The following is an 11,674-nucleotide window of genomic DNA, read 5'->3' on the forward strand; positions in this document are numbered from 1 at the left end:
AATGTTAATCAATTTTCATTTTGATATCATTAACCTCCTGGCAGAATAATAGACGACCGTCTATAAGATGGTAAATTTGTTAGAAACAAAGCATCGAAGTAAAGTTAAAGTTATCTACACTACGTGATCGACGAATTATCTTTTCGCTACAATTCTACCTCAGAGTGATTATTAAATAAATTTAATAATGAAAAGTCACATGCATTTATTTCGATCCCCCTAGAATTGTAATCCGGAGTAAAGTAGCCACACGTGGTAACCACTACTCTACGGAGGAGAAAAACGTGTTTAAAAAGACATCAATTTCCCTATAAGTTTAATAAAAACAAGAAAAAAGTTAATAAAACCTGAGAAGCTTTTTACTAAATCTTTAAGAGCACGATATCAATTTGCTGGCGTTTATTCAAAAAGTCCTTTTGGTTTTTATCTTACATTTTCTTGTTTTTCTTGAAAATACATCCGGATTGTGACGTCTGGTTTATTTTGAATACTGGACGCGCTCGTATTCGAAAAACAAGTGTTATTTAGGAAGCTGATTTATTCAAGAGATTATCAACAACTTGTGGTGTCCCACAGCAGATGTTCGTGGCAACTTGCTGTGACATTAACAACATTAAAGCTTGTTTTAGAAGAAAAGCGACGAGAATAAACATCCGACAAATATTACTGGAAGACGAGACAAGATGGTGACGTAGTGACACTGTCTCTTAATGATTCACGACTGAGACACGATATTAATTTGCAATATACAGTGCAAATTGATATACGAAATACAACGTGGATTGATAAACGTCAAGTAAATAAAAATTACATTGGTTATGAACTACAGTTATTCGTTATATATGTCTTTTTCCGGTTGTATTTCATTCGACCAGTGACCGGATTTCGTCGTTACCGATATCATTAGACAAATGGGAGGTTAGATAAAATTCCACGTTATATACGCAATGAGACAGGAGATGAAAACACGATTTATACAATTTTTCTGACAAAACGAATTTAATTTTAATGAATTTAAGTAATGTGTTAAAAAAATATTAATACAAAATATGAACAAAGTTTATGGTAGGGTTTTATAATAATTTTGTAATAGAAATGGATTTCTTTAACTGAATTTGAATAATGTATAAATGTATATGGAACAGCTGGTTGATAAGCTTCTTTTACCGAACTTTACTCATTTGGGGGAAATCCAGTGTTCCCTGAAATTAGAATCTGCAATTTTTCTAGCCTTCCACCAGTTCGATGATGTCGGTGATGAAAAAAACCGGTCTCTTATCAAATAAAACGGAAAAAAACTATATACTTGGTTGTTTTTTATCACAAAAATGTAATTTCAGCTCAAAAAGAAAGGTATCAAGAAATCATCTAAGAAAGATTTCGAAGACAGTTCAAAAGTGTTGTCATGATAATAATTCGTGTGCAAATCATATGACATTTATTTTTATCACATTCTTTCTTTACCACACACTCTTCTTATCATTTGTTGTTCACTTTGTGTAATAGCACTTTAAAAATGTTAGTTTGTTTAATATTTTTTAGAATTCAAGTGGTATTACATAGTGAACGTTGAATGATTAGGCGTGCTATATGGATAACCATACCATAAAGTCAACAATACTTTTTATTTATCAAATCTATTTCTATAAACCTGGCACAATCAGGTTTGTCAAATACTTGAAAGCGGCCGGGTCAGGAGTCGTAATAATCGTCGGGTATGTATGAGGAGATGCATGAATGTAGAAGAGGCGAAGAATGTTTGTAAAGACAGATTGGTGTGGCGTTCGATTATCTTTGCCTACCCCTGCGGGGAAGCGGCGTGATGGTTAGTTAGTTATTTAGTATTTCTATAAACCTTAATTATAAGCTTTGGTGGGATTTTGAGCTGTAGGTGAAAAGCCTGTCGGAATTTCGACCCAGTGCAGAAACGACAAAAATACAAGTGCCCGGCAAATAGCAATGTCGTGATAAATTCCCTTGGCCGATCCGAGGGTCGATTTGGCGATATTTAAGTTCAGATTAGGACAGAAGTGACAAGAATGAAAGTCCGGCAAATAGCAATAACGGCTAAGTGATAAAGTTTCGCGACGGGTCCGATTTAGCGATATTAAAAATCTTTCAGGCGGCCGCTTTACTTCCGCCAATTCTGCCTCCGATATTTCTTCCCCCGTTTATATTGCGGTCTGGCGCTAAACTTGCTTAGGGTGGCCAACTTACGACCTCCGCGCCAGTTCTTATCAATCAAGGGACATTATAACTTTGGAAGTTTTTACGATTTATTTTTTATTAAAATTCTTGCAGAGCTTTGTTGAAATTGTTGAAATTAAAATATAAATATAAGAATCTTTGATTTCAAACTCAATCGGACCGCTTTATATTTGAGGGAAAAATTTAAAGTGAAATCAAAATGTCGTGAGGTGGAGACGACAACGCAGGCGATACTAGAATGATCTTGTAAACAAAATGTCAGAAGACAAACTTTCACGTATCTTCTTCAGTGAAACCCTGAAGGACGTAGACCCCCAGGCAGACCTCCAAAAAGGTGGAGAGATAACCGACAGTCAACATCCTAAAAGCGACAAGCGGAGGCACAGACAGATCTTGAGGATCTATAAAAAGAAGAAGGAATAAAAATATAATAAATAGCGAGTGTTTTTGCCTAGAATTTTCACTCATGAATTACATGAAATTATAGTAACTTTAAACATAAAGACTCACGAGTAGGCAAAGGCTATGAAACTTAAAAAGTTGAAGCCTGAGTAGGGTCATGATAAGCGGTGTTGCATAAGCCGTAGCTAGATTTCGGTCACTTGGACGTTAGAGCTAGAGCTAGAGCTAGAGCTTGAGTCACTTGGACGTTAGGTAATTAAAAAAAATGTATAAATATTAAATATATTTTGAATTTGTGTTTTAATTATAACCCTTTTTAACGTGATTTTATCCCTTGAAACTGAAGATTGTGACTTCCCAGCATCCTCTGATTTGTTATCTCTGTCTAGCCTTTCCTGTTTTAATAGCGGAGAGCTGAAAAAAGCAAGGTTCCAGTCATTTCCACTATCTGGTCGCCTTAGCGTCTTAGCGTTTCTTTTTCGTTTCTTTTCCCTTCCACTTTTCCAACTATCAAGGGCTTCTCTAGATTAGCAAATATTCTTAAATTAAAGCTCTCGCGCTTAATGAATTGGATTTTTTTACATCTCAACATTAATGAAGAAGTCTGGGAATTTACAGGGCTTAAACCTATCATAGGCTAGTTAGTTGATTAATTTACCACACGTGTATCATTCACAATGATGGTCAACCACACTTCTCATTTAAAAAAAAAACTTTTACATATATCGCTTACTCCTTTCAACAACGTCATATATCAAAAATCGTAAATTTTCAGTGGTGCATTTTTTTTGGAATGCCTAGAAAATGTACTATATCCCAGCTAAAGTGACATATTTTTAACTTAATTTTTTTCCCGCTACAGGCTAGAAAGTGTTGTTTTGCATTTTGAAGAAAAGGTATTGTTCAATTATTTTTTTAAATATACAAAATTATTTTTCAAATTGAGAAAAAACATTCAGGTTTTACCTAAAAAGATCTGTTGCGCAGTAAAAAAGTTCAATAAGTGGCTTGATATTTATTTTTAAAACATTCTACTATATTTTTAAACTTAAAAAACGATCTCCTGAAGAAACAAGTTTTTTGATATATGACGTTGTTGAAAAGAGTGAGCGATATCATAAATCCTTTGTCGCTTCATGTTTGAGTTCACAGCAGCATCTTTGATTAGTTTGAGGAAGGTTTTATTTAATTATCGCCTGTAGTTTCGTTTAAAATTCAATACCCAATATGTTATAAAACAATAAAGTCTGAAATTTTGAACAACATGAACATGCTAGATACAACTGTTTTAATCATTTAAATTAAAGTGCATTTTTTATTTACAATTGCAAGTTTTACTTTTAATTTTTAGTTTTCAGTTCTATTTTTACAGTCAATCTGTTAATACACGTTAAAAATTAATATATGTTTAGTGGATGACATTACACGCAAAATGGACATTTTATTCTGTAGTTGAGTAGCACTGACCGGTCCAGTAAACAGCTTTAACGACCTATCAAAATTACGGAATGTTACCAAATACCATGATGATAAAATGATGTCAATATTATGTTTAGTTTACTGATGCATCAACCACATGAAAATGTTTAATTTATTCTTGTAAAAAACTTTTTATTTTTACTTGATATTATTAATTTTAAGTAAATCATAAGTTTGTTAAATACCTTCTCAATTCAACCGATTTTTTTTATGTTGAGGAAAATCATTGTGATGTTTTCAATTCCATCGAATTTAAATGATGTTTTGGAATAACGCAGATATTTCTGGTATTTTTGGGATCATTTTTGGTATACGGGAACTTTCATCGCATTAAATAGTGTGATAGTTATCTTTATTTCATAAAGTATTATAAATTACATATTAATTAGTTTTATTCACCGCATAAACACTCAATACCAAAAATGAACAACAATTTACACAAGAAAATCATATGTGCCTTAGTCTGAAAATATTCAATACTCCGATGAATAACTCTTTGTTATAACTGTTTTTAACATACCGAATTTCTATTCTTTCTTTATACATGTATTTAGCCCGTGCTTTTACTTGTTTCGATATGTGATGATTGTGTTCTCATCTAATTGTTGAAAAACATTAAAAACGACTTGTATTGTTTTGCTTTTGATTTGTACTGTACTATATCGTTTGTGAATAAATAAATAAATAAAATATTGTAATAATTACGTTCGTTAACTTAAACATTTGTTCTGAAGTCGTATTCAGTGACTAGACCATTAAAAAAGATATATAAAAACTTGATGTACAATAAATAGGCGTAACGAAATTCACAGTTATATTTTTGATATAACAATCGTATTTGAAACACCACATATGTGTGAATTGTTCCAGATTTATCTTGTATCTCAGTTTTCTCACATTATTCCGGTGGGTTATTCCGGTGGATTATGGGTTTTCCTTTGCTCCGCACATATTTCCCTGGAGCTCCGAGAGCCTCACAGATTTCCCAATAAGGTCTCTCATTATAGAGGTGTAATAATAAAATGTGGCGGTAATAGCGCTAATATTCAATATCCTCCGTCCCTCGAAGCAACCCGCAAATTCAAATACCGGACTATGGACCAACGCGAAATTGTTCAACCAGATGACGCGGTTCTGCACCCATATATTTGCACATTTAATATTTTTATTGAATATGCGAGCCAGTCTCCAATTTGATATTTTATGGAAGAATGCAAAACAAACATAAAACTCGCATGAATTTGATGCGAAAACTAAAAAAAGGTTTAATTTTACTTATGCAAAAGTTTATGCAATATATAAATATATATATATATATATATATATATATATATATATATATATATATATATATATATATATATATATATATATATATATATATATATATATATATATATATATATATATATATATATATATATATATATATATATTTATATATATATATATATATATATATATATATATATATATATATATATATATTTATATATATATATATATATATATATATGTATATATATATATATATATATATATATATATATATATATATATATATATATATATATATATATATATACATGTATATATATATATAAATATATATATATATATATATATATATATATATATATATATATATATATATATATATATATATATATATATATATATATATATATATATATATATATATATATATATATATATATATATATATATATATTTATATATATAAATATATTTATATATATATATATATATATATATATATATATATATATATATATATATATATATATATATATATATATATATATATATATATATATATATATATATATATATATATATATATATATATATGTGTGATTCGCTCTATTATTTTTAAATATTACCCTAGTACCTGAAGCGGAGGGCTGATCACCTTTACTTCATGTGTTAACGGTCAAGATAACACTGTGTTTATATGATGCAGAGTGCCCTATGCACCATTAAGGGTCTGAATGAAATGATATATAAACGAAAAAAAAAGAATATGGGAAATCTTTCTTTAATTCGCTTTCCGCGTAGAACGTAAGACGGGAGATAAGGTTTATTTCTTTCCACCAACAGAGCTGTCATGTCGTTAAGTTGATGAGAACAAAGTTTATCTTTTAAATTGCGTTTGTTTTCTCGTGTACCTACTTTGAATCATCCGACATTATTTATTTCGGTTCGTTGTAAATAGCGTTCCGAAAGTTTACTCATCAACGAAAAGATTTGTTCATTAACTTAGTTTTTAAAGAGACAGGATACAACTAGATGCCTAAAGTAGGTACTAGCTTTTTCTTTTATTTGTCCCTAACGCAGACCTAATAGAGCAGTGATTCTCAAAGTGGGCTCTGCGGAGCCCCGGGGCTCAGTAAGACCACTACTAGGGCTCCTCTGCTACAAGTAGAATTATACTTCACATTGCATTTAATTCTCGTATATTATGTCTGACATAATAGAAGAGTAACAGTTTCATACCTCCGATTAAATGGATTTTTTAAATCAATTAATACTATGGAATTAATACAATGTTATTTTGTAGTATTTCTTATACTTTCATAGAAGTCAATATTGTATAATGTACCTATGTTTGTACGATTTCCATCAAATGATTATCATTAGAAAATTATCACAAAACTAGGTCTTGCTTATTTTAGGGTTCCATAAAATATTTAGTATAATATTTCAAAAGGGTTCCATCGCCAAAAATGTTTAAGATCCGTCGCAATATAGGATAAGGCTTTTCATTTTAAAATGCTGTTTTTTTTCTTTGTTAAAGTCGTAAAGTACAAAAAGACATATACATATCGCTCACTCCTTTCAAGAACGTCATAAATAAAAAATCGTCAATATTCAGTTGTGCATGTTTTCGGAATGGCCAGAAAATGTACTAGATCCCAGCAAAAGGGGCATATTTTTAACTTAATATTTACCCGCTACAGGGCAGAAAGTGTTGTTTTTCCATTTTGAAGAAAAGGTATTGATTAATAATTTTTTTAAATATACTAAATATTTTTCAAATGGAGAAAAAACCTTCAGGTTTTACCTAAATAGATCTGTTGCACTGTAAAAAGTTCAATAAGTGGCTTAATATGTATTTTGAATACATTGTATTATATTTTAAATCTTTAAAAACGTTCTCCCGAGAATTCAAGTTCTTTGATTTATGACGTTCTTGAAACGAGTGAGCGATATGTCAGTCTAACGCTTCAGAGAACTGTCCGTGGTATTGAAAGTTACAGAGGTAAAACACTATAAAATGATATTGACCACTTGTGGAATCAAACCAAAGACCTTATGCAATTGTGAGCGGTAAAAAAAGCAAATTATTATTTCTGACACCTATACGCACCCAAGCGGTATATAAGGAACCGAATCGGATTGATGCGATGTTAACGCGAGCGCCATTATATGACGGCAGGGTGATCAGTCATGCTCTCCGTATTCATCGATACAGGAGTGGAATAAGTTAAATGAATTGCAGATGGCGTACGTAAAGGACAACACTGCATATCCTTTAAATACATATGCAAGGATTGTTTAGGCAAAAAGTGGTTTTACTGTTTTGTAGTGGGTGTTATTTGCTGTCCATTTCGGAACTTTAAGTATTATTTTCATTTTTGATTTTTGGGCAAAAATAACGCCATTAAATAATGCATTACTCAAACCACCCCAAGGAGTAATCCCATACTGTAGACTAGACTAAAACATAAAGCCTAGTAAATTTTTACTAATTCTTAACCAATAAATAATTATTTTTTGACATCTTAACAAAGATGAAGAAGAATATGGAGTCTGGGCATTTACAGGTCTTACGACCGTCATAGACTAAGTTGAGTGATCACTTTACACACGTGTAACATTCTTTATATGTACCCATGATTGATAACCACACTACTCTATTTTTTTAAACTTCGAGAAACATTGATCAAAGTCGTAACATAGTATACTATGTTACGACTTAGCCGTCTATGGTGGGATGAGGAAAGCTTTAATTAAGCAGAGACTCTTTCCATTTGTATGCGATTTCCGAACCCTGGATTATATTCACATGCTTTAGATAAAACCTCAGGATCTTCAGATGTTGAGATGTCAAAAATAATGGAAACAAATAACTCCTTAATGGAGATAATCTAGATTTGTGAGCAAGTATTTGGACACACTCAAAATATTGTTAGTAAAACATTATTTTTTGTTGACCATAGTGGTATTAGGCGTGTGTGCATATCCCTTTTAAATAACGTTTCACTGAAAAGGAAATGTAAATTTAAATACATTTTTACGTCCAAACAAAGCTCAAAATTGCTCTGTTTACACCTTTTGAGTTTCACAGCACCCGTCCCATTGAAACCTTCTGGAATTTTTAATGACACGAATACTCCACGTTACGCGAGTTCTTATTTTAATGTTTACTCTTTACATGTACTGCGGGACGCGTGTAGCACGGTGGGGAGGGTCCTCGACAGGAGGGGGGGGGGGAGAATGGGTTTTCGTGTACCTTTAGGGCGTTTGTCCACTACCCGGAATTCCGTGTAATTATTCCGTGTAATTTTACTGTCCGGCACGTCAGTTAGCGTTTTAAAACGACGATTGGCTTGGATTGGATTGTGCTTTCGTCCATCTTTCTTCGGATCGGAGCTCTTGATCGGTGCGTGAACACGTTGCGCGTGAATCCGATCGTAAAATCGTCGTTTTTAAATGCTAACTGACGTGCCGGACGGTAAAATTCTGTGTAATTCCGGCACTTCAGTTAGCGTGATAAACGGATGATTGGCTTGGATTGGTTTGTGCTTTTGTCTTTCTTTCTTCGGATCGGTGCGTGATCACAGTGCGCGTAAATTCGATCACGCTTAACTACCGTAGTCGCTTTCATTTTTCAAAACCTGCCTGGACTGCCGGACAGTAAAATTCCAGGTAGTGGACAAGCGCCCTTAGAGAGCTTGTGCACTACACGGAATGATTCTGTCCGGCAGTCGGGTTAGCATTAAAAAAACGAATGATTGGCTTGTGCACTTGTCCCTCTTTCTCCGGATCGGTGCGCTCGATCGGTGCGCAACCACGGTGCGCGTAAATTGATTACGCTTAACTATCGTAGTCGCTTTTATTTGAAAAAAAAACGGTCTGCTGGACAAAAAAAATCGTGTAGTGCACAAGCGCTCTTAGTCTAATTTGCGGGTTTTTACACAGATTCTTAAATTTGTTACAGAGAACATAATGTTATACGTATTTATCGTCAGACGACATTTATGAATATTGTTTTATTCACATAAATATAAATGAAGAAGATTATGGAAGTCTGGGTATTTACAGGGCCTACAGCCCTTCAAAGACTTGTTTACTGGATCACTTTATAGATGTGTAACATTCAGCATTCTACCCATGATGGACAACAACACTACTGAATTTTTGGAACTTGTGTTCATATAAATATCCCATAATTGATACGTTCTTTCATGTGAGATTTTCGGCAGCATCTATGGTTGAGTTGAATGAGCTTTTTATTTAGCAGAGACCCTTATGTAATGTATGTCAGATTATATCCGAATCATTTACATACCGTAGAACGGGGCTGAACTTTGATGTGTTACTTGAGCCCAGTAAAAAAATAAATCTGTATTTAGTCTACAATAATGAACGTATCGACATGATTCATTGTTTCCCTGACAGGTGACACTTATTGTCACGATACTTCAATCGATACCACGATCTAAATATTTTTTTTTGTACTGGGCTCAAGTAACACATCAAAGTTCAAGTAGCCCCGGTACTGCATTCTTCATCTGTATTGAGATGTCAAGAAATATTACTCCTAAGTAGAGAAATACAGATTTGTGAAAAAGGATTTTGACACACTTAAAATGTTGCGAATTGTTTTGTACGTATTCGCCTCAATCTAGTGATTTGAAAAACAAAATATTGTTTTTCATGTTCGTAACAAACACATATTTGAAATCTCACGAAATACATTTTTTTTGGTCGCTCATAAATGGAGACCATTCTTAACCTGTACATACATATGTAGGCACATAATTTTTAATCATGTTTCCAAGCAAACAAAAACAAAATAATAAATTCCTTACTCTGGTCAGACCTTCTCTCGTTTGTATGCAATAAACCGCCTCTTAAAGTATCTTCGTCCCTAAATTCCTCCTAGTTACATGTGTATTATTCCGAGTATTACAAGACAAATTCCATGTGCGTTAGCAATGTACAGAATAGCCTCCATATTTTTCACATGGGCCACTAAATTTACAGAATGTACGATGTACTAAATAGTGGACGACGCTGACGTCGAGATGGCATAATGCGAACTTTGAGAAGGGAATGAAAGGTCTTCTAAATTCTACAATATATTAAAGCGAAGGGCCGAATGGTCCATGCTAAACAAAAGACTTTGAGAACTTCATAACTTGTTACTCTGTATTGACATTTACTTCTGTTGGTATTTGATGAGAATATTGCATTCATTGCCGGCCTTACTTTGCCTCCTTTGCTCCCTCGTGCAAAGTTCTACGGCTGACCCTAAAAGATCGAAGTTTGTCTGATTCCACATTGACTTCCAAAAAAAAGTCGTCAGCTCACAATAATTTATTTTCTCAAAATCTATTGCGACACGCGTTTAGATGCATTCCGCATCATTTACAAACACCGCAATTGTTAATGAAACACGTGTCACAATAGATTGTAAAAAATAGTGGTTCTTACCAAGTAAAGTGTAAATCAAGTTTATTCTCGCAAATTAGCGTCTTTGACGTCCTAGTGCCATTTAAAATAGATTTATAATGTAGGAAAATAGATAATAATTTAAATATCTATGATTAAAAAAAAAACATAAATTGAAAGAGCGACGGAGGAATTTTAATAATTTTTTGTATGAGACAACTTTTGATAGAAGCAAGTGTAGAATTCTAGAATTCGTGCAAAATGCGAAGAATATTTCAGAAATCAAAAATTTAAATACGCATTTGAATAATTGTGTATTTTCAATGAAATATTTCACGATTTCAGGTCACATAGAGTCGGCGTAACAAACCGAATCGAAATATCCGACGGTGCGATCCAATCTTCGTGAAATTCCACCTAATTTACGTAACGTCTATTTGACGTTGGATATTCATCTAAATCTAGTCTAACCGTAACTCTAGCATGCGTTACTGAAACCAAATGTTAATGTGTACACTGCTGCAGGGCCATTCATTGCAGCATTTGGTGACAAGCTGCCGGATCGTGTGGTCCGAACCATGCTTGCGAGCTTTCAAGGTTCCCTGGATACTCAAATAAACTCAACAAACCATAAGCCCAACAGTAGGATGGATGCAGTCCCTAATGTAAACCCAGTGGCTAATACCATAATTATGAACCCCTTGACTTGCCGCCTTCTATTGTTATATATATATATATATATATATATATATATATATATATATATATATATATATATATATATATATATATATATATATATATATATATATATATATATATATATTTATATATATTTATATATATACACATTTATACACACATATACATATATACATACATA

This window comes from Brachycentrus maculatus, unplaced genomic scaffold (assembly GCF_059751285.1).
Source record: "Brachycentrus maculatus isolate JH-2025_06_01 unplaced genomic scaffold, ASM5975128v1 h1tg000382l, whole genome shotgun sequence".
NCBI classification, from domain to species: Eukaryota; Metazoa; Arthropoda; class Insecta; order Trichoptera; family Brachycentridae; genus Brachycentrus; species Brachycentrus maculatus.